At 48.5% G+C, this 24,234-nt stretch overlaps 1 protein-coding gene across 4 annotated transcripts in view; it reads left to right on the forward strand.

Annotated features, from left to right (window-relative positions):
* Positions 1-24,234, forward strand: part of LINGO1 (leucine rich repeat and Ig domain containing 1) — a 447,785-nt gene that overhangs the window by 249,940 nt on the left and 173,611 nt on the right. For 3 of the 4 annotated variants that reach the window (XM_074966038.1, XM_074966039.1, XM_074966037.1), the window contains exon 4: positions 20,748-20,941. The gene's annotated coding sequence lies outside the window, so the exon portion shown is untranslated. The remainder of the gene's footprint in view (positions 1-20,747; positions 20,942-24,234) is intronic. The other variant, XM_074966040.1, reaches the window with a different exon arrangement.

Below are 24,234 nucleotides of genomic sequence, written 5' to 3' on the forward strand. Positions count from 1 at the left end.
AGGGTGTAGGGTTTGGGGAGGATTTTGGGGGGAAAGACGTTTCCAAGCTGGCTCTTTCCCTGTTATATATTTGTTAGACACTTGGTGGTGGCAGCAATAAAGTCCAAGGGCAAAAGGTAAAATAGTTTGTACCTTGGGGAAGTTTTAACCTAAGCTGGTAAAAATAAGCTTAGGGGGTTTTCATGCAGGTCCCCACATCTGTACCCTAGAGTTCAGAGTGGGGAAGGAACCCTGACACAAGCTATGATATCGCGTAAGACATGAAGGTTTGCAGTGAGCTGAGACGTGTGGGTTGAATGAAGGGCTCTCAGAATATGTGGTTCACAGCTGGGTCATGCAGTGCCTTTCAGGACAGTGATAGCAGCTTTCAGAGGATAAAGTCCCTCAGCATTTACCCTCGTGACAGTGGATGAGAGTCATAGGCTTTGAGGCTGGCCTGAATAATTGCCTACATACTAACCTCAACCACTTGGGTTATAGACTCCTAGAACTAGAAAGACCTGGTAGGCCAGCCAGTTATCTCCGTGCTGGACTGTTCCCGATAGTACATTCTCCAGGGTTTTCCCCAGACTAGCTTTAGATATCCCACCACTTCTCAGATAATTCCACAGTTTACTAGAGCTAGCTGTGTCAGGAAGTGCTTCCTGATGGACATAGATTATCGGAATTGAAGCCCCGTGTGCCACCCCAAATAATGTTCCTTTTCCTCTGGAAATTCCTCTGTTTTGCAAATCCATGGACATTCCCAACACTCCAGCTACAAACCCTCCCTGCCAGCCTACCTCTGGCATGCCCCTTCCCCACTGACAAGTCTGCCAGTTCTACGCCAGCTGGGGATTTCCACCTCTTACTTGGCCATTTAAAGTATCTTTAAGGACTCTTCGCAATGCCAGAGGAGTGCACAGGCATCTTACTATGGACCTGGGGTTGGAAATGGGCTTCAAGGTCTGCAGGACATACAGGGCAGAGGGCAAGAAATCAGGACAAACAGGCGGAGCAGAGAGGAAAGAGCTTTAAAATGGTTTATTTCAACCTGGCAAAATTGTCATGAAAATTTACCATCTAGGCTACAAATCAAACTTTTACTATGATGATAATTAATGAAAAAACCCCAAAACAAATGATACTTCACTATGTTTTGTACCCGTGGGCAAGAAGAAGTTTGAAAGTGCAGTTTATTTAGCATAGAAGTGAAAGTTTCCCAACAATGTAACCTTAAGTGAAGGAAGGGAAAACAAAGGTGCAGAAAGGAGTAGGGATTGGTGCCAGATAGCCAGCAGACACCAAGTAGGGAAACAGCCATTAGTCACCCAGAATGCTGTTAACTAGCATAGCAAACAGTTACCCGCTCTAGTGGCTGGATTCTAAAGCTGGGTGCTAATTCATCTGCACATTTCTGACTTACATACTATGGTTAAAAGAAAAGGAGTACTTGTGGCACCTTAGAGACTAACAAATTTATTTGAGCATAAGCTTTCATGAGCGACAGCTCACTTCATCGGATGCATGCAGTGGAAAATACAGTGGGGAGATTTTATATACATATAAATATATATATATATATTATATATATATAGTCTCTTGTTGGAGTCTGTTTCTGAAGTTTTTTTGTTGAAGAATTGCGACTTTTAGGTCTGTAATCGAGTGACCAGAGAGATCGAAGTGTTCTCCGACTGGTTTATGAATGTTATAATTCTTGACATCTGATTTGTGTCCATTTATTCTTTTACGTAGAGACTGTCTGGTTTGGCCAATGTACATGGCAGAGGGGCATTGCTGGCACGTAATGGCATATATCACATTGGTAGATGTACACCTCCTCGGGTACCGGTTTCTAACTTCTCTGGATACTCTGTATTTGTGGGAGCACTTAGCACTGTCTGCTCAGGGCAGTCCAGATGATTGCTAAGTCTGTGTTTTTTATAGTTGCGGGTTATTCTAAAGCCCTATTTCAGGATTTTGTGTGATGTCACAGTGACTGTCTTCAGGGTGACCCCTGGTTCAGTAAATATGTAACCAAGCTGGCAAATACTGGATACATGATTGTTTTTGGCTTTCATGTATTTATGCAGCACTAATGTAATGCTGTTCACAGCACATCAGCACTCCTTAATAGCCAGCCCATTAAGTGAGTAAAGTGGAGCAAAGGCAGGGTGTTATTCCACATTTAGACTATCGTCTTTCCCTCCTGATGACTTCAGCAAAGATATAGTGGCCTTAGGAGGCAACTCATCTCTAGCCCTGAAAACCTTCCTGGAAAGTTGGCACCTGGCAGCAGGAATGAAGAAGGGAAGGCAGGTGGCTGTGCCCTTTGCATTCAGAAGACCTTCCTTTTTAAAACCATGTTTTCTAAGAATCTTCCGTATTTGGCAAAAACGTGTTAGAGTTTAGACAAGCTGTTTTCCAGACTGCTTTGCTGCCCTTTTAGATGCCAGCCATGGAATCATTTATAGGTGTGAGCCCCTTTTTGAACTCCGGGGAACTACTCACTTGCATGTAGTTACACACATGCACCGGTGTTTGCACAGTTGGGAGCCATATCATAAGCTTTTCGGGGCATGGGCCATCTTCTTGTTTGTGTCCTGAACAGGGCTGAACACATTGTCATCCAAGGGCCCCCAATTCAGGGCAATCAATTTGACTTCCATTGCATTTAAGCATGTGCTTAAAGTTTCCTGGATTGGGATGCTTTCCTGAAGCAGGGACTTAGGATTCGATCTTGCAAGGTGCTGAGCACTCTGGTCTGATCCAGAAAAGCGTTTTGCCACTTATCTTAAAGCATTCAAGTGTCTCCATGGATGTCCATGGTATTACTAGTGCATCAATGCTTTGCTGGAATGGGACCGGAATGCTCAGAACCTCAGAGGATCCAGCCCTTCACACATAATCATTAAAATCCCTCATTTTAGTTTAATGGAAGTCATTCAAACTGCAGTGGCCAGAATGTGCTGCGACTGACATGTACAAAAGTTACACCGGAAAAGTCATGGTTCCGGTGCTCGATCAGTGGATTATAACTTGTTGACATTTCAAAATATGTCGTCTTGGCAGTTCTGACTTGGGCACTCTCCACATATTCTGACAAAATCCATTCCTGCAGAATTTCTGCTCGCGCCATTGCTGAGGACATTTGAAATTTCTTCGCAATTAAGTGGCTTGCACTTTAGTGCTGGTTTGTTAGTCTGATATGATAGAAAATAAATACACCGAACAAGAGAGACGAAGAAAATAATATTGGGAACTAGAGTACATAGCTCAGATTGCTTTGGCCAGAAGTCATTTTTACCTGGATAGTTGGTTTATTTAAGGCATTTTAGTTAATAATGATTAAGGACAAGATTCTGTCTCCCTTACACTGATAGTATTTGTTCTGCATATAATTCCTTTGAAATCAGTAGGCCTACTTGTGGAGTGAGGTCCTGCTCTGGCTAGCAAAATCTGGTCCTGTGTTATGGCCACCTGTTCCTCTGAGCCTGTTCTGTTTCAGCCTCTGTCACCCCTCCATCTGCAATGCAGACCCACCCTTGGTAGTTTCAGTCCAGTTCCTGTCTGAATCACAAAATTAACATCACTGCTAAGTGGTCAGTCTGAGCAGAAAGGCCAGGAACTGAACAGGCGTGGGGCCTCAAGTCTCCACTCACCTCTAAGTAAGGGTAGAGGCACATTGGAAGGGCAATGTGGGGGAAGCTTACGCTGCCACTATGCTGTGTGGCTAAGTGGAGGCTTTCTGCTCCAGGGCCATAATCCAGCACCTTTCGCCAGCACGACATTCCCTTTAAACACCAAGAAAAACTAAGGTACAAGACTCCTGTTAGCCATGGAGTGTATTTCTGAGCGTCTAAATGATCCTTGTCTGCAGCAAAGGCAGGAGGACGGTCTGATTGGGGACAGACCCTTGTCGGCAGCAAACCTGACCTTTTCCTCTATGCAAAGAAATGGAGGCAAGGCGTCGAGAAGGAGGAGGTGTCTCCTGCTGACTCTCTCCAGTCCTCCTCCTGTGTGGGGCCTCCAAACAGAAGCTAGACACACACTCTCTCTCTCTCTCTCTCTCGTTATGGGGAATTTAATCTTCTCCGGAGCTCATGTCCAGCAGACCATACTAGACTAGCTGTCGGGTCCACTTTCTGTGCTGGGGAAGCAGGTGCTTTAGAGCAGTGATTTTCAACCTTTTGGATACCAGGGCCTGGCTTGCAGCCTTCTTAGACTGTATCAGGGAGATCTCAGGGACCGGTGCCGGTCCATGGACCTGTCGTTGAGAAACACTGCTCTAGAGGAACTGCCCAGATCAGAGGTTTGGCCCTTGGGGGCTTGTCCAGCTCCCACACATGACACCAACTTCTGTAACATCGGATGGGATGTGTGGAGCGAAGGTAATTCAGCAATAGTGGGGTGTGCCAAAGAGATGCATCTACCTCCAGGCCCTGGAGTCAGCAAGAACCATGCTTGGCCTGACTCAAATGGCAGGCACTTGTGTGCACTTGAATTGATCCTGGTTTCCCATTTTGTGTCCACTGATTTTTACCAGTGTCCCTCTGGAAATGGATTAAGTGCCCCAAATAAAGACCCCTATGTTCTGTGCTCTGAGAGACAGAGCCCGTATTAAGCCACATAGAAAAACACAACGTAGCTTTTCAGATGCAGGCAGTAACTGAGAAACACTATACAGGAGGAACACACTCTTGTGGCTAAAGCACAAGGTTGGGCACTATTCCTATCCCAGCCCTGCCACCAATTTGTTGTGTAGCACGGGCAAGTTACTTTCCTCCTTCTGGGTGTCTCAGTTGCCTATCTGTAAAATGGGGGTAAAATACCAACCTCACAGGGGTGTTGGGAGGCTGAGCTCATTGTATTTGTATAGCACTATGCAATCCTCTGGTAGAAGGAGCGAGGGATAAGCAGAGTAGGATTGTTGGAGGAGGTTTTCAGAAGTGCTGGTCTTTTAACTCTGCTCCCATTGAAATCAATGGCCCAGCTCCCATTGGTTTAAGTGGGATTGTAGAAATAACCTCACAGGAATTCCTGCCTTCCATGCCCCCACTCTGCTGTAGCCAGTCACCTGGACAAAGCAGCTATCTTTGTCTGTCCTGCAGAGACACGGTCTCCTCCAAATTAAATGAGGAACATTATCCCTTTACATTCCCATCCACCAATTCCAAATTAAAAGGGAACCTATGGGATAAAACCAAAGTGAACCCTATGCCCCCTTTGGGGATTTTCTTCCTGGTTATTTTTATTCTGTTTTTTTTTAAGCAGGTCGATAATTCCATCATGATATCTCCTGTGATGCAGTGGTAACCCTTGGATGAGATTACAACTGCATCATGGGCCCATGGAGTGCATTCATTGCTGCCTAATTGATCTAAATAAGTTGGGAATGATGAAATTAAAGTGCCATTGATATCAGCGGGCCCTGGCATGCTGTAGTTACAGACACATGAGGAGAGTGGACAGATGGGGAGATGTTAGGATAATAGGTATTAAATGCAGACTTTACCCTGTATGGGATGGCAGACTAAGCATAGCTCAATTTCCCAGAGCAACAAGTTTGGCAGCCTCTGCTCAGCTGATGTTCTAATGCTTAGGCACAGAGTTTGACACAAGTTGGTTTCTTAGGGGACATGTCATAATGCCTTTTGAATTACCTTTCTGTTCCCCTTAGATGCAAGGATGCTGGTCTCTCCAGGGTCTGGATATCAAAAGCATCCATCATGCCATTCTCAGGACAAAAGTTTTGGTGGCCTCAGAGTGCGGCCACCAACCCTCGCTGGTGGCCATTCTTACACTTTTTCCTAAAATACTTGATTAGCTTTAGGAAAAACAAATAAATATGCGCACATACACGTCCAAATTAGTGTAATTTATTTATTGCTAGCTAGTAAGTTTGTTGTGAAAAGTGATATTAATAAACATACAAGTATCACTTTTCACAGCAGACTTACTCATCCCTGACAAGCCTGGGGACAAATTAAGCCCTGGATGGGGGAGTCAGGGAAGGCAGCGGGGTTAGTGGTGCTGGAGTGGGTGGGTGGGTGGCCAGGGGAGGCAGCAGGGGGCTGGAGTCTGAAGCCCTGTGGCCAGATCCCAAAGGCCCATGGACGTGGGACAGGGCCTGGGGATGGAGCCTGAAGCCGCTTGGCTGGATCCTGTTGCCGCACAGCCAGAGCTAGTGTGACCAGACAGGAAGTGTGAAAAATCAGGACAAGTGGTGAGGGGTAATAGGAACCTATATAAGAAAAAGACCCAAAAATCGGGACTGTCCCTATAAAATCGGGACATCTGGTCACCCTAGCCGGACTCCAGGGCTGGAGCCCAAAGCCCCACAGCCAGAGCCTGCCACCCTGCCTCCCCAGGGCTGAGGCCCAAAGCCTGAGCCCCACCACCCCTGGGAAGGTGGGGAACTCACCAGCTGCCTGCTCCTCCAGCATTGTACCCAGGTGTCTCTGGAGGGGGGCAGGGTCCAACCCCTGCTGGCAGCCCGAGCAACCAACACCAAGGAGGTGCATCCAAGAGCAACAGGGAGGGGTCACTACTTTGCCATGTCTCCCCCATCACAGCACAGGAGGCTGTGGCAGCAAAAAAAGCCTCTGGTGGCTGCATGTGGCCATGGTGGCCACAATTGAGAAACACTGTGAGTCTGCAAATCATGAAGAACTCAAGAAGTCCATCAGGGCCATACTCAGGTCACACTAAGCTATTTCCAAGAGACCATCCTAGGAAGTGACTATATGTGTCGGACAGAGAAAGCCTGATGCCGCTGTCATTGACCCTTAGGAATATTGGTTATTTGTATTACAGTAACATCTAGCAGCCCCCACTAGAGACCGGGCCCCCATTGCACATGCACATAGTAAGAGACAGTCCCTGCCCCAAAGAGCTTACAGTTGTCCATGGCAGACAGAGGGTGGAAGAGGAAATAGAAGCACATATTAAATGTTACTTGCTCAAGGTAACACAGCAGGTCAGTGGCCGAACCAGGAACGGAATCAAGGTCTCCTGACTCTGAGTGCAGTGCTCTATCCCTTAGACAACGCTGCCGCCCTAAGACTGATCATTCACTTGAAAGAAAGAGAAGAACCAGAATTCTGGTGCCCACTAGAAATGGACTAAATACAACCCCACATGGCATGGCTAGCAGGTCCTGCAGTCTCTAGGAGCAGATTCTCTGTGCACCTAGAAAGAGACTTGGATACAGCTCCTAAGACAAGAATCTAAACTGGATTTCTGTTCCCATCCAGAATGTGCTACTGATGTGACCGATAGACAAAAAACCCCCACAAACCTAATTTCTTAGCATCTAACCATGGATGCATGGTTCATGTGATTTTCTTGCCTGTACCTTTAATAAGAACTCAGTCAGCATCACGGAATATAGTAGCATTATGTCCTTGGTGAGTGGATTTGAAAAGTGCCTCTTTCACGCAGCCTTTGGGGAAAAACGAGCTATTGAAACAATGGCTTGCTGCAGAAGAGCTCAGGCTTGGATACCTAATGAAAGACCAGTTTATATAGATTTTACATGAACTTATGTAGAGTAGAATGGGTTTGCTGATGTGTCCTGTTTTGCAATCATGCCATTAATAGGTTTATGGAAAATGAACGGCAGGTACAGAACATCAATTCCATTTCCAAAAAAGTGCCGATCATTTTAATCATTCACCTAAAGTTTGGGCCGGGTCCAGCCATCTGCAGTTGGGTAATAGCTCTTCCCTGACTTCTCAAGCTAGTCTTATAAACCTTCAGTTTGATCAGTAAACTTGAAATGGATGGTGTGCAACACTGACATAGCAGCCAGCTGTCTGGGAGAATGGACAATGGGTTGCAAAGTGATGGGAAGTTTCACTTGATCGTGACGAACCAATTCTGTTCTTATAACAATCTTAAGACCTTGACTTAAGGTGTCACATGACTCATCAGAATCACACCCAGCTACATTGATCGTCAGAAGCTCAGTCACACAGCCAGACTAGGAGTGACAAAGCAGGATCCTCTGCTATGGGCTGCCCCACACACTGAGGGGCTAACCTTGCAGAACCTCTACGGTTCACAGACATATAGATTTTAAGGTCAGATGAGACCACTATGATAATTTAGTCTGACCTCCTGCACAACACAGGCCATAGAATTTCACCCAGTGATTCCTTCACTGAACCCAATAACTGCATATATTTTCCAAAGACATTCACACGAAGTCAGTGGGAGCTGCAGGGGCTGACAATCAGGTCACGTGCTTCTAAATTAATCTTCCCAAAGTTGCAAAGCAGCAGCAGTTCAATTACTACAGGGTTCATTGGTGCAAACATGGGACATTCAGAGCAATTGGTCAGGCATTGCTTCTGCAGCAGCCTACGAAACATACAAGCTGGCACACTTCCTGCCAGTGTGCTCTGCTTCCTAGCTGAATAGGTTGTAGATGTTAGAAACAATCCATTTGAATACTGAAAAACACAGAAGTCACACAAGCCTGATCTCAATTATTTAGATTTCAAATACCTCTAAGTTCCAACTAACAAATGTATCTTCTAAACAAATATTTAGCACAGCAGGAAACATACTTACACACAGTGAATCTAGATTCCTACCAGGAAAAAGCAGCAACGGTCATCTTCTGTAAAGTTAACTCGGCTAAATTGATTTACACAGATGAATACCATCCCATCTGTGATGCCATTTATGTACATAAACCAGAGGATGGATCGGATTCCACATTGCCCTACACTGACTGTTGTCATTCATACCAACACAAAAGGGTTGTAACATGTCCCGTCCGACTTGTGCCCACTTTGCACATTCTTTAATAATAATACCTAGCTCATACAGTGTTTGTCTCATCAGTAGATCTCAAAGCACTTTACAAAGGAGGTCAATATCTTTATCCCCATTTTACATATGGGGAAACTGAGGCACAAGGAGGGCAGTGAATAAGTGCACAGGGTACCAGGCAATGGAGAATCCTACCCAATGACTATAAATACCATGAAATCTCTTCAGTATTCCTCATTTCCCAGCTCTTAACTGGCTATCCCACACACGTTAGCAACACACCATTTTTCCTAGTATAGCCACGGCTAGGGGACCCAGCAGAGGAGGCATTTTTTTGCTGTGTGGGTCTGATGTGGGAGGCAGCTATTGTCTCTGAAGTCGGGTGGGGATGAAGGGGCTTGGTGCTGCTGAGGCTCATGTTCCGGTTCGAATGGGCTGCCAGATGAGAAAGGTGGAGCAGGGACTAGAATAAAAGCTATGCAAGGCTGCAAGAGATAAAGATTTGGCTACACCAAGGGTTCTGAACCCAGGGGATGCAAATAGGATTCAGAGGACGGCAACCACCTCTCTTTGTGGCTAGATGGGAAGGGGTCCCAAATTATTCTTCCATTGTAACATGGTGTTACAGTATGGAAAAAGCTGAGAAGCAGCGAGCTCCAGTCTCTACTGAGAGACAAGGTGCAGCCAGCATAGCTCAGGAGGGGGGTAGAGTGCAGCAGGTGTGAGGTTCCCTTCCTCCACAAATGGTCCTCAGATCCCTCTTTGTGTCATGTGGAACCAGAAGAGTGATCACTACGTAGAGTATTTGGAGATGGAAACGGTTCCCCTTTCAAGCCTGCTAGCTTCCAGCTCATCCTCTTAACTGCTCAGAAAAGTCTGCTTGGGGTCGATAGTCCATCATTCCATCCTTTGCCAGAAATTTTCCTTCCCCCATCCAGTGTCCCTGGGCTGAGGATTTGGAGGAAGCCTTGCCAAGCTGGAGCCTCGACACTAATGCCTCTTCATTCCTGTGGTACAACGGCAGGAGAAAGGCAGGCTGGATGCAAACTGGCCCCCGGCCACTTGCCTCCTCTGAATGAAGCCGCCCTCCCTCAGTGGAGACCTCCTCCAAACCTCTGCTCGGCGACCCTGCCTGCTGAATTATTGAAGAGAGCTAATGTGCTCGTAGGTTGGCACGGCTCACTGTGACCTTGATATCCCATTTCAGTGTGGCTTTCCCTCGCTGCTCCTGTTTTATGTGTGGGGGCCAAGATAACCTGTTCACGCTCACTCGCTCTCTCCCTCTCCATATCTTCTTCCCACTGTCCTTTCGGCTCAGCGACTGGCTTCTGGGGAATGAGTGCTGCGAGGGGAGAGGACCCAAACCAATGGCAAGGGCGTGGGGAAACAAACGGGAACTTACGGGCAATTACAATATGCCCCAGGGGCCTGGTTCTGCTCTCACTTACACCAGCCTTCCACTGGAGTAGCACTAACGTGATTATTTCAATGACAGTAACACCAAGAGGCCCCATTGTGCTCGGTGGTGTCCAGTCAGGGAGGGTTCCTGACTCAGAGAGGTTCCAATATAAATAGACAAGGGGTGGGAGAGGAAACCGAGCCACTGAGCAGTGAAGTGACGTGCTCAATGTCTCACACAACAGGCCAGGAATAGAGGCCAGGGCTCCTGGCTGCCAGTTCAGTGCCCTAGCCACTGGATGGCAAGTTCTTCTCTTACGTGGTTGCCAAGGAGTGAGCAGCCTAGAGAAACTTCTTCCTGCCTGACGCTCGGCTTGTCAGCCTGGATCTCAGGATCTGCCATGCTCTGCCTCCTGGAGTGAATTCCGGTTACATACGCCTCTCTCTGAGGATCGTTATAAAGTTCCAAGAGAAATGAAGAACAAATAATAATCATTAGGAACCACTGCAGAGTGGGGTGAGGGAGAGGAAAGGAAGAACGAAAGAGATGGGGAAAGTAAAGGAAGAAGAGGGGAAGGAGAGCACTGGGACGAGACTGGATTCTGACTCAGGGGACAGTGGTTGCAGAGAGAAAATCTCTTGTGTCTGCTTTAAACAAGTGCTCCCCCAGTGTTGTGAGGGGTGGAGTGGCCTGGGTGATAATGCTATGGCTACAAAAGAGCTAGTGTGAACCCAGCCTCAGAGTACTGCAGGGGAACTCACCCCCTTGGAGTTCTGGGCCAAGTCTCCGAAACCTCTCTGGGTGCTGAGCTGGCCCCTGATTTTCTCTTCCTTGCCCCATGCTTAGAGAGCTCCTTGTGTCTCCCGCTCCCCTCCTCGTCAGCTGCTTGCTCTGCCATCGATCCCCCGCTCCTCTCAGGGAATCCATGGAACTTTTCACCCTGAGCTGAAGCTGCTGAATGTGTCTGTCTCTAGCAGCTGCTTCTTTGCACTGTTGCTCATAAACGTCCAGGTAATTTAGTGCCTGCAGTGCACTAAAGCAACAGCCCTATCAGAGGCTCTGCTTTGACACAAAGGAGTCTTGGCCTCCCACTCTTATGTCACTCACGTGGCCTATAAGTCTCACTAAACAATGAGAACCTAGGTGCTTATCTTAGGCTCTTAACATCTCATTTTAACCCCTTCAGTGCCTCTTGTTGCCACCTGGCCTCACCCCAACTCCTGCCCTGCTCCTGCATCATGCTGTATTGGGGTTTCTCCCAGATGTGAATGGGGAGCTGGTGCTCTCAGTCCAGTTCCTAGAAGGCAGCTGCCAACATCACAATCAGCACTAATTAGCCCTCTCTTCAGCTGTCTCAGTAGAGTGTGGCTCACAAGTGTCCCAGAGCAGCTGCAGCAGCTACAATTAATCAAGCTGTCCCATAATGGAGATGCTCTTCCCTTTGGTCTCACTGCCAGCCACGCCCTCCATCTGCTTCTCTGCTTGGGCTTCCTCTGCCTCTGATTGCGTCCTGCTCAATGCTAGCTCCTGCCTGCTCCTTGCTGCTGTCTTTTGCTCTGCTCTGTTCTGCGGCAGGCATCTTGTTGGTTCCTCCATGGGGCTGCCTGTTTGCTGAGTGCTGAGAGCGAGGGTGGGAGAATGCATTAGAGGCGGGCACAGAGAACCGCAGCGCTGGGACAGTGTGTGTTCCCAAGGCCCGTTCCCAAGTGCAGGCCCACACACACAGCTCCGAAGTGAGGATGACAGACAGTGCATTAACCCCTGCACAAGTCATCCTTACCAAGTCATGGCTGAGTCATGCCTGACAGCAAGCACCACTTGGTCACCAGCTCTGCCAAGAAACCAGCCTTTCTCCTGGCCCAATATTGCCCCTGTGCAGTGTTGCCCCCTCTATGCCCAGCGACAGTGCATGGCATCCCCTGGGGTGACTGATTTCTGCTAAGAAGGAATAAAAAGAGAGTAATTCTACATGAGCGAACAAAACCGAGGGTCAGAAGCAGGCTGGAGGTGCCGTAGTTATGGGCGTGAAGCACGTCCATGGTGTTAAGGCTCAGAGTGGGATGGTGGCATGTAAACCACTGCCTAATAAGGTAATAGAATGTAGAATTTAAAGCCAGAAGGGCCCACCGGCTCACTGGGTCTGACGGCCTGTCTCCCAGGCCAGGAACCCAGCCAGCACCCGCCAAACCAACAGCTGAAATTAGACCAAGGTATTACAGCCCACAGGAGACTAATCTGTTATATGCCACAGGCAAAGAGCAGGAGGGAGCAAGATGCACCAAGGCCCCTGCAATGGCAGAAAATTGTTCAAGTGAGATATACCCAGATAATTCCAGCAAGTGACCCACACCCCATGCTGCAGAGGAAGGCGAATTCCTCCCTCCCCCCCTCCCCCATGCCCGCCCTCCAAGGCCAGTCCAGCCTGGGGGGAAATTCCTTCCTAATCCCACATTCAGCGATCAGCTAGACCCAGCTCCACACCAAGGGTGACTAAAGGCATCACCCCTTATGGGAGTGCACAACAGAGCAGCGTCTACAGCACCCTGTGACAGTACAGCTTATGCTCAGCTCTGTGGGAGGGGCTGGACACATGGCCCCAGGCCTCCTCCTTTGGGACTCATGCCAAAGTGAGCAGGAGGCTGCTTGTGCCTTTTTTCCAGTGCTCAGAGCTAGTAGTCAGCTAGTCCTTAGCATAGGGGTATTTTTGTGGTGACGGTGCTATTGTCAGCGGTGCGTTTGGACTCTGTCTGCTGTTACTGTATAGAAATTCTTCTGAACATTGCTGTAAGTCACTGAAGTTTAAACAAGGAAAAGCATTCTCAGGTAGTGGTGCTGGAGAGAGGGGGGGCTTTCTCTGTATGATTCCCATGCTAGGGCGGAGCGGGAGCTGCCAGGTCTGTCTCTACCTTAATGCTCTCAAGTCTGTATTGAATAGGACCTCACTGTGACTGAGGCTGGATCAAGGTTTAAAGTCAAACAGGTTCTCCATTGAGCACCGTCTCTGTCCTGGTACTATCCACCTGCACTGTTTATGACTGACTAATGACTGTAGTAGCATGTCAATTCCTTATGTTGTGCTAGATCAGAGGCGGGCAAACTATGGCCCGTGGGCCACATCCGGCCCGCGGGACAGTCCTGCCCAGCCCCTGAACTCCTGGCCTGGGAGGCTAGCCCCTGGCCCCTCCCCCGCTGTTCCCCCTTCCCCTGCAGCCTCAGCTCACTGCACCACCGGTGCAATGCTCTGGGCTGCAAGATCCTGGGGAAGCGCAGCTGCAGAGCCGCGGCCTAACCCTGTGCTCTGTGCTGCATGGTGTGGCTGCCTGTCCTGGTACAGCCATGCTGCCTGCCACCGGTGCTCCAGGCAGTGCGGTAAGGGGACAGGGAGCAGCGGGCGTTGGATAGAGGGCAGGGGAGTTCCGGGGGTGGTCAGGGGCTGGGGGTGTGGATTGGGGTCGGGGCGGTCAGAGGGTGGGGAACAGGGGGGTTGAATGGGAGCAGGAGTTCCAGGGGGGCAGTCCAGAAGGAGAGGAGAGGTTGGATGGAGCGGCGGGGGGCAGTTAGGAGTGGTAGGTCCGGGGGCAGTCAGGGAGAAGGGGTGGTTGGATGGGACAGGGGTCCCGGGGGCGGTCAGGGGACAGAGAGCGGGGTGGGGTGGATGGGGCAGGGGTCACTGGGGGGCCATCAGGGGGCGAGACGTGGGGGGAGGGTCGGATAGGGGGCGGGGGCTGGGCCAAGCCAACCGGCCCTCCATACAATTTCAGAAACCCGATGCGGCCCTCAGGCCAAAAAGTTTGCCCGCCCCTGTGCTAGATGCATGTGGACGAAGCCTCTCCAGGTTGTGTGGGACAGATCTCCAAGAGCAAAGCATCCCTAGTGATTAGTCCGTACGTTCCCCTTATGAGCAGGTTCTATCTCTCTACAGCACAGCTCAAGCCCAGGTAGTGCTGAGGATGGGGTCCTTCATAACCTAAAGATGGTCCAAGACTCCAACTGGAAACCTGGGAGAAATGAGCATGCTCCATCTCTCTATAGCCCCAAATGAGGCCTGGGGAATCGGGGAGCCATTTCCTTTGTAACCTGGCCCACCTGGTTCCACCCACCCTACAGCCCAGAGTAAGCGTGCTGTCCTGCCCAACCTAGCATGCTGGCTCCACCCCTGTGACCCAGAGTGAGGAGGAGTGACGCTGAGTGTGCTGTCCTGCCTAACCTAGCCTGCTCCATCTTTCTTCAGGCAGCCCTGCATGGCATTAGTGGGTGCTATGCTGCGGTGGCTGCTAATCTGGACATGCTTCATTTCCTTACCCCCTAGCCTGTCACAGGAGCAATGTGCTATACCTCACAGTGCGAACATTTCCTATCTACCACGGTGCTGGGATCCTTGTATAATTTGCCTTTTAAAATGATAATTCCCCATTAAACAGAGATATTTAGCCTAATATAAGTAGACAGATCAGTCAAGGCAGTAATGTACTCCAGTTCCCAAATGTTTAGTTTCCTTTGGCTAAACTTGCCTGTAAAAGCTCTTTTTCTCCTCCGTGGACGAGAATAACAGCTTTGACCTTGAAGGGAGGAAAGAGGAGGGTTTTTTACTGTTTTTCTTCCAAAATATTCAAGTGAGAGGGATTTTTGCTTAAACAATTTATGCCCTGTGGATAGATTTATTCCATTCAGCTGCCAGCCACAAGAAAGCCCTGTTAGTCCCCAGGGCGTTTTTTCAGAACCGGTAAATCCTGCACATTAAATCTGCTCACAAACATGAGGGACCAATCACCTTGGCTAGAGCCAGCTATGGCACTGGCAGGTGTCAGGAGTCTCCCACACAGCTGCCCCTGACACCACCGCCTGCCACTCCACTGCTAGGCCCCTAGGCAGCCATGGGACTTGATGCAGCTCTTCCAGTATGCCCTGCAGCACCCCTGTGATTCCAGCCCTGAGCCCTCCTGCCGCTCTGCTAAGCAGCTCACCCACTCCTGGAGTACCAGTCCTGAGCTCCCCATACAGCTCTGCCAATGCACCCCACTCATGGCCTTCCCACTGTTCCGTATGCCTATAATGACCTCTCACAGCTCAGCTGATGTCCAGCAATCCTGTTCTTTCAGCCCTGAGTCCTTACACATAGGTCTCTTGTCCCAGGCCTGCATAGTTCTCCTACATCTCATGCTTCTGTCTTACATTGTACGGAGGTGCCTATTGCTAGAGTACAGTGTATATGCTACTGATCGCTGCCCTTCTGCTGTTGCTCCTGGATTTATCCCTGCAATTGTAACTCGCTCAAACATTTTGGGATAAAGTGTGTGTAAAAAGCAAACAATGCCAAACACAACAAAGCTGCTTTATACTGTGTTGCTGTCCATTCTGCCAAAGCCCCTCCTGACCTCTACCCGCAACCCCCCATGACTAGCATGAACTTCTGCCCGGTCTTGCTAGTACACTTCTGTCCTGACTTTCAGCATCCCCACTATACTGCCCTTTGGCTGACCCAGCATGGTCCAGTGGATGGGGACCTGGGTTCTATTCCCAGCTCTGCTACTGACTAGCTGTGTGATCCTAGACAAGACAGCTCTGTGCCTCAGTTTCCCCTCCCACCCATTGTCTGTTTATATTGTAAGGTTTTGGGAGCAGCGACTGTGTCTCATTGTAGTGTGCTTTAGACACTAGAGCCCCTATTTCAGTTGGGGCTACCATAATACAAATAATAGTCAGCATTTTCTTTTTAATATATGATGTCCATTAGGATGATACTGAGATCTCCAAGCTCTTCCATTTGTGATCTGAGCCATATTTGAACCTATGGTATGTCTTCCGGGATGGGCAGCCAGTTTGCTTTGCCACACTGGTGCTTTTTATTTCCTTACTGCTTAGATTTTCTGTCTCCTTCTTCACTCTGATGGATGCCAGCACAATGCTTGAGGAAAAGATAGGCGTAACGTCTGATCCCAACACCTCAGAACTTCAGTGGAGGTTTGAGTTTGTCTCAAGGCCTGCCTCTGACTGTATGTGGTTTAATTTGATAGACTCCCCACTGCAGACAGCCAGTGTCTCTCCTGCCCCTATGGAAGTGCTGTGTTTCACCAACGTCCTAAACAAATACTGCATCTTTGCAGGACCCAATGCCAAGGAGAGTTCTCTCAAATTATGTACTCCTCTCCACACACATGAATCTATCTCTATGTTACCTGTACAGTAGCTGTGGCTGAACATCGGATAGCTTGATTCAGTTGGGATGTTTATCCTTAGTTTTATCTAATACTCTTTGGTCATGAAATCAGACTGGGGATCTAACAAGAACAGGATTTGTCACACCATTTCTGGTACTTCCTGGTTTCTGGCTGGGCTAGAAGTATTACAGTTTGTGTAGTATTTCTGCGACTGGATGGAATCAGGGAGCAGGGAGCTGAGTGAAAATGAAACGTACAAGAAACTATGCGCACATTTTCTGGGCTTCATAAAAGTTTCGGGTCAAAGGTTCAGGTCTCGGTTTCTATTTTCATAGAAAGAACACCCAATTTTCAATGAATTGGTTTGCTCATCTCTAACTATAGCACCCATGTTCCACCTAACTAGCAAAGTGACCTGCTGCTGTGCCTATATTGTCTGAAAGCTTTTGACCCATGAATAGAACTTCCACTGTGCTCACCCCGTTAACAGATGTCTAACAATAACATCTTGCATTCCCATAGCACTTTACATCCCAAAGGATCCCAGTGTTGTTCCAGGGCAGCTCCCCCCCTGGAAATGGCGTTATCGGCACTTCTCAAGTAGAAGGTGGGAGTACACAGTCACAACACTGCATGACAATCTGGGACAGGAATTAGAACTAAGTAGAATGGAAGGCTTTTCATTCATCCCCCAAGTTACCCTTTGAATCTGAGGTTTGAACAAACCCCAAATGCAGAGAACACCGTCAGCTGCCAAGCTTCACCTAGGTTAATGCTGAAACCATGCAAAGCTGCTAGTTTCTATCATTTTGAACCATAAGTTGCCCCGTTTGCTCAACACTGGTCCCAGATTTGTGCAAACCTCTCAACACGCTTATTGTTGAGTGTATTGCAGTAACACCTAGAGGCCCACCAGGGCCTGTTGTGATAAGTGGGCCTAAAAATTTGCCCTAATTGTGAGTTCAACTGTAATAAACAAGTGTAAGTTCATAAGTTGTCACAATAACCTATAAGAACAAATGTTGGTGGGAAAAGGTACGAAAGGAAGACTGAATTAGTCCAAAAGAAAAAGGCCTCCTGATATAACTCAAGGACTGTGTTAAGTTCATGCTTAGTAAACAAGAGAAGTGTTGAACCAGATCAGTGAACCAAAATTGGGGTGTTGGAAACTAGGCCTAGTTGGTGGACAAAATAATGAGCGGCTGGGCTATTCCATCACCACTCCCTTTGTGGGTCCTTAAAGAAAGGGACTTTGGGGGGAAAATTGGCTACCGGAGCAAGCTTCACCATCATGGCTGCCATCCCCACGATCTCCTGATCCTGAAAGAAGTCTTGACCTGACCAGGCCAAAGAGAGGGACCCAGATAACATCACCACCTCTACCGGCTTCAGCTGAATCCCACACACCGCCTGGGATGAAATGGGATCAGACTTTAACAACAACAGCTGCAGCCCGGCTGAACTAACTTTGTCTCTTTTCCCCAAAGGACAGTCATTACCATCTTTGGTACCACCCAAGAGACCTTCAGTTGAGGGTTTTTTTCCTCTAAAGATTCTCTCCAGCTAAAGGGAAAGGGAACAAAGGGTCCTGTTAAAATGAAAGCCTCACATAATCCTTTGTATTTCAAGTGCTTTGAGTATTTTTTCCTTCTTTTCTGTATCTTTAATAAAAGGTTAAAAGGATTTTTAACGGTGTGTTTGCCATGGCACTAAGCAGGCTGAGGTCTCTGTAGACCAAACCCTGAACCTTGTTAGCAATGTTTACTGTTGGACAGCGACTATCTAATGTTAACATCTTTAGCCCATATATTGCACTAACCCATCATTCCAGGCAGTGTGGAGACCAAGTGACTTGTCCACGGTCCCACAGCAGGGCAGTGGCAGAGCCAGGAATGAAACCCAGATCTCCAGAGTACTCTCATGCCAATGACCCTATCCATTAGACCACACTGTCTCCTTGGGCTCAGGGTCAGGTTTTTGATGGAACATGAAACCAGGTGAGTTTCGCGTGGTTCAGGGGTTATCCCAGGAATGGTTCATGCAGCTGTCTGTGACGAATCCTGTTTCCATGCTGGGGTGCTGGTTCAGTACTGAAGAGTGCCACCTATTGGCAAGAGCCCTTTGCTATTTGTAGCACATGTGCAGTACTTGGTATGTAGATGTTCATCATCACCATTGGCAAACAAGCCCTGACTATAGACCAGATGGAGCAGTGCACCTTGAGAAGAGGGTGAGACGATAGTAAAACCGTCACTGCAGAAAGAGAGGAGTTATCTAATAGACTGAGCAGGTGGCTGAGCGCCAGGTACTCACGAATGCTAGTCCTGGCTCTAACACCGGTTCCCTCTGTGACCTTGTGCAAAGCACGTAACCTCCTCTCTGCTTCAGTTTTGCTTCATATGCAGAGGAGATTATAACCCTTAGCCACTCACAGGGTTGTCGGGAGGGTTACTCAGTTAATGTGCAGATAGTACTTTGAAGAGGGAAAGAGACACATTAGCGCTGATTATTATTTTATTACATCCTCCCTCCCAAACATACTGTCACCCGCTCACGAATGTACCTTGCTCCCGGAGGCCTCCTGTCACTGTAGTTAGATGTTGCCCTTTCAGTCCAGGTCTAGAAGGGCCTCACAGAAGTGGGTGAGTCTCATTACCCCAAGTTTGCACCAAGGCACAGCAGTGACATGTTTTACCTAAGGTGAGAGAGCAACTGGTAGTCCCCAGAGATAGGATCAGAAACAGGTCTTCTAACTCTGCAGCTACTGCACCATGCGGTTGCCTATGGGTGCTTGGAGCACAGGAGTCACCCGGGTTCGTTTCTACTATGTAAATGTACTTTCCAATGGGAGCTTCCCCCCCACTGCCCTTCCTTCTGATACTTCATTTAAATACACGCTAGAAACACTGAAGATGGAAACAGCCTCCTGATATCGAATCATCTTGTCCGTTCCCTTCAAGACTATTCCCTACTGTAACCTGTCAAGCTTTGTCCAATGGAGTTATAAAAGATGCAAGCAGTGGGGCTTCCGCTTCTTCCCATGGCAGGCTCTTCCCCAGCCTAACAGATCTCTCTGATCACATCTTTGACATGTAGGAAGCCTATTCTACTTGTGCTGCATATAAACATGTACTTATATATCCTCTAAGCAGGGGAGGGCAATAGCCGGGGAGCCTTTTGCTGGGAAAGTAAAGAAGAACTTGTAAAGACCTTGACCCTGTCTGCATGTCTGCTTTGGCTTGCAGCCATTGGACCCATATTTCCAACCACTACAGCCATCCAGGGAAACCCTCCCATGGTCCTTGGATGCAGGGCTTTCACAGAGGATGGCACAGTCCAGTCATGATTGTTTATTCAGCTAGATGTCTCAGTGGTCTTTGGTACCACGGCCCATGGGATTCTGTTCACTCTGTTGTAAACCCTGGGCTTGACTGTACCATTAAGATGCAGTTCTGGGTGGTGGTGATGTGGAGTAGAGCTGCCTTGCTCCACTTGGAACTCTAAGAGGGATCGGACCAATTCCTCCCACAGAGCCTAGGGTGGATGTGCAAGCTGCATGATCCCCCTGTGTGGTGCCGTGCACTCCCCTCTCTGCACAGAGATGAGTCATGTCCTCATCCCCTTTGGGGTCATCTGCTTGGGATGCTAGGAGAGAGCATTCCCCTGTGTGCAGGGGTTGGGCCTGGTCACTGGGTGAGACACAAACAGGGCTAGGCTCCATGCTTCCCACCATAAAAAGATCAGTCGCAGACTGGACCAGGCTAGATTTGAAACAGCCAGTGGCAATGGTTCCCCGTGGCCACAGGACATGTATTTAAGGTGAACACTTGGATGGCAAGAGTCAATGAAGCAGCACACAATTGTTTTTAATTATTGAAATGAAGGTGTTCCCGGCAGGAGCTGCAGGGCCCCACGCGACCCCAGATGCCACAGCTCCTGTTTTAGCACCCTGCTGAGTGTGATGTTGCAAGCACAGCCAAGAGAGAGGTGTTTATTAAGTCCTGCCTTTTAGACTTGCTCCTGCAACTCCAGAGGTGTGGATTTCATACCAGAGCCAAGCCATTAGGGGACTCCCAGGTTTATCCCAGTGTCAGTGGGGAACTGCTAGAGGTCAAGCAGATTAGCTGAAATGCACTGGAAAAACAAGCTCTCTACAGCTCCACAAGGGAAATGGATTGCAGGTGGATTTTAGGGCCCATTTCTGCATCGTTTTCTAACTAATGTTTTCCCCCATGTGTTTGAATAGATTTAAACCCCAGATTTCTCTAATTCTGGTCAGTATCTGGGCCTTTGAACCAAGGAGTGTAACTGGATTGACTTTCCAGCAGAACCACCATCTTCCTCTTTTTAATTCTCTTCCTTTTCTTTTGCGTGACTTTAGTTCTCCCTTCAGCTCCTGTTCACTCTTTTGGCATTGTCCTGTTTTGCAGGAGAGCGTGTCCAGAATTGGATGAGTCACCCCAGATGCTGCAGCACTGTGAATAGGATTTCATGACACCCTAGGTTGTCCAGGCCAGTCCCATCATTCCAGCGTGAAACTTCTGGGCCAGAGCCATCATCTTCTTCCTCCACCTGGGAGATTGCCTGAGGTTGCATGGCAAGGCCGTGAAGGTCAGTCAACACGGTAGGTCCCCAGTTTTTCTCATTTTCGCCTCCTTTCCATGTAGAGTTTCATGTGCGGCAGTGGGAAGGAATAGCCAGACCTCTGGGCAGCCCTGTACTTTCCTCACTAGAAATGAAAGCTCTTCTGAGAGCCAGACCCCATAATACCTCTCACAGGCAGGACTGCCAAGTCCAGGCCTGATCACAGGAGTCCAGTTCTACCCCCTAAGATTGAGACAGAGGCTGTGGTGTCCCGAGTACCTCAGGGATAAGTCCAGGAATGGGTTGGGGAGAGGAAGATGGACTGGGGAGGATTAAGGCAGGATCCTTGAGGTCCCAGCTCAGTGGACAAAGGGAACCCCAAGGCAGCTGTGAGTGAAGGAGGTGGCCTGGGTGAGGCTCAGCTGAATCCATGGTGAGTGCCTCAGGCTGTGTCACAATGTGACTGGTGAATGGGAGCTTCTGGAGAGAGAGGCCAGGTGTCATGTGGCTCTGAGTTAGGCAGCTTGCCCGGCACACCAGCCAGCTACTGAAGAGAGGACTGGCGGCTGGTGGGGAGAGTAGGAGGGCAAGTTTATCTGGGCCCGATAGAGTCTAATATTCGGAGCAGGGACATGAACAGGGTCTCCCACATCCCAGGCCAGTGCTCTGGGGGGAGAGGCTATCCTTCAGAGAGCCAGAGGTGCTGTTGTGCAACGCTGGTCTGTCAATGAACTGGAACTATCTGGACCGGCCGAAATGAGGGCCAGATTGTGATACCCTGACTCACTCTTGGCCGGATCCCCACCTGGTGTAAATTGGTGTAGCTCCATTGACTTCACTGGAGTGACAGTGATCTACACCAGCTGAGGAGTTGACCCACTGAGTAGCATCTTAACTCCAGGAGTAATCCCGTTGAAATTGATGGGACTGCTCTTGCTAAGCAAGGGGATTCAGACATGGCCCTGGGGGAACCGGAGAAGCTGCTGGTGCCAGCTTCAGGGAGTTTCCTATCCTTGAGCAGAAGGGAGCTGGAATTTCCCCAGCCGTGGGCAGGGTTCAAAAGTCTGCGGGCCTCGTTTAAAATGAGGAAGCTAGGAGTGGGCAGAGCTGTTTGGCACCAGGGGTACTAAAGGAGGGATGGGAGTGGCCATGGAAGGAGGCAGCACAAAGAGCATGGATAGGTCCAAAAGCACCTAGATTTGTTCCTACTGCCATAGAGGCTTGAAGACGGTCACTCCCCAAGGCACAGACACGCTGGGCTCTCAGCCCCACATTTTGTCGTTCTTCTGTCTGGCACAAACTCCAGCCAGCAGGCAGGGTATGCCAGGGCCTCCTCCTTCTTGAGCTGAGGCCAGCAATGGAGTGGAACAGGAGCAGAGGGCCAGATCCTCACAGTAACTAGCTGTTGTTCCATTGACTTCAATGAGGTGAGGCCAGTTACATCAGTTGAGGGTCCTGGCCAATTATGTGAGTCTATATCAAAATGGAGATGGGGCCAGAGGGTGCTAGGGATCTGAGCAAGCGTGGTGGGGACAAACAGAGGGAAGTGGCTAGCACAGCTGGGGGTTAGAACAGGCAGGGACACACATTAAATGGTGTCACTATGGGGAGGTGCAGGGGACCTAAGCGAACACAGACTTAGGGGCCAGTGGAGGTAGCTGGCTAGCAAGCAATTTAGTCAGGATGGCGATGGGGTTACCCAGTTTTATTTCTCAGCATGCTCCCTGCCAAGTGAGACATGCATAGTGTCTGCAGTACAAGCAGGTCTAGCTAGCTAGATGCCTTGAGAGCCTAAGGAATGGTTACGGAACGGGTGGATCAAGGACAGAGAGAGATTGAATAACTACAGCATACAGGGATGTAGCAGAGGTGGGACCCACCTCTCAGCTCATTTCCGCAATCCTTTATTCACAATGGAAAAGGGTAAATAGCAGGGTCCCCCAAGGATCTGTATGGGGCCTGTGCTATTCAATATATTCATAAATAATCTGGAAAAGGAGGTGAACAGTGAGGTGACAAAATTTGCAGATGATACAAAATTACTCAAGATAATTAAGTCCACAGCTGATGGTGAAGCGTGGCAAAGGGATCTCCCTAAACAGAGTGACTGTGTGACAAAATGGCAGATGAAATTCAATGTCAATAAGTCCAAAGTAATGCCCATTGGAAAATATAATCCCAACTATACATACAAAATGATGGAGTCTAAATCAGCTGTTACCACTCAAGAAAGATCTCAGAGTCATTGTGAATAGTTCTCTGAAAACATCCATTCAATGTGTGCAGTGGCAGTCAAAAAAGCTAACAATGTTAGGGACAGTCAGGGAAGGGATAGATAATAAAACAGAAAATATCATAATGCCACTATATAAATCCAGGATCTGCCCATACCTTGAATACTGCTTGTAGTTGTGGTTACCCCATCTCAAAAAAGATGTAGTAGAATTGGAAAAGGTACAGAGAAGAGCAACAAAAAGGATGAGGGGTATGGAACAGCTTCCGTATGAGGAGAGATTAAAAAGACTGGGACTATTCATTTTAGAAAAGAGAGAACTTGGGGGTTGGGGAGAGTTGACAGAGATCTATAAAATTATGAATGGTGTGGAGAAAGTAAATAAGGAAGTGTTATTTACCCCTTCACATAACACAAGAACCAGAGGTCACCCAATGAAATTAAAAGGCAGCAGGTATAAAACAAACTTAAGGACTTACTTCTTTGCACAATGCACAGTCAACCTGTGGAACTCATTGCCAGGGGATGTTGTGAAGATCAAAAATATAAATGGGTTCACAAAAGAATTAGATAAATTCATGGAAGATAGGTCCATCAATGGCTATTAGCCAAGATGTTGAGGGACGCAATCTCATGCACTGGGTGTCCCTAAACCACTGATTGCCAGAAGCTGGGACTGGACGACAAGGAATAGATCTCTCGATATTTGCCCTGTTCTGTTCATTCCCTCTGAAGCATGTGGCACAGGCCACTATCAGAAGACAGGATATCGACTAGGACCATTGGTCTGACCCAGTATGGCCATTCTCATGTTCTTATGTTAGGAGACCAAGCAGGAATGGAAAGAAGGACAGATTCCTTAAAAGGCATCCCTTCTAGGAGCAGGAGAGCCAGGCATGCTCAGTGAACAGGTTGTAGTGGTAGGAGGGAGTTTTGTCATTAGAAATACTGTGTAGATGGCTGGGAATGTGATGACAGTGAAAACTGTGAGGGTATTTGCCTAGTGGGTGTGAAGGTGTCAGATCTTATGAGCCATATACTATGGATTGTTTTTTAGAGAGATCTTAGAAAGAGCCTGTGGTCGCAGTACGTGCTGTACC

The sequence above is a fragment of the Natator depressus genome, chromosome 10, assembly GCF_965152275.1.
Source record: "Natator depressus isolate rNatDep1 chromosome 10, rNatDep2.hap1, whole genome shotgun sequence".
NCBI classification, from domain to species: Eukaryota; Metazoa; Chordata; order Testudines; family Cheloniidae; genus Natator; species Natator depressus.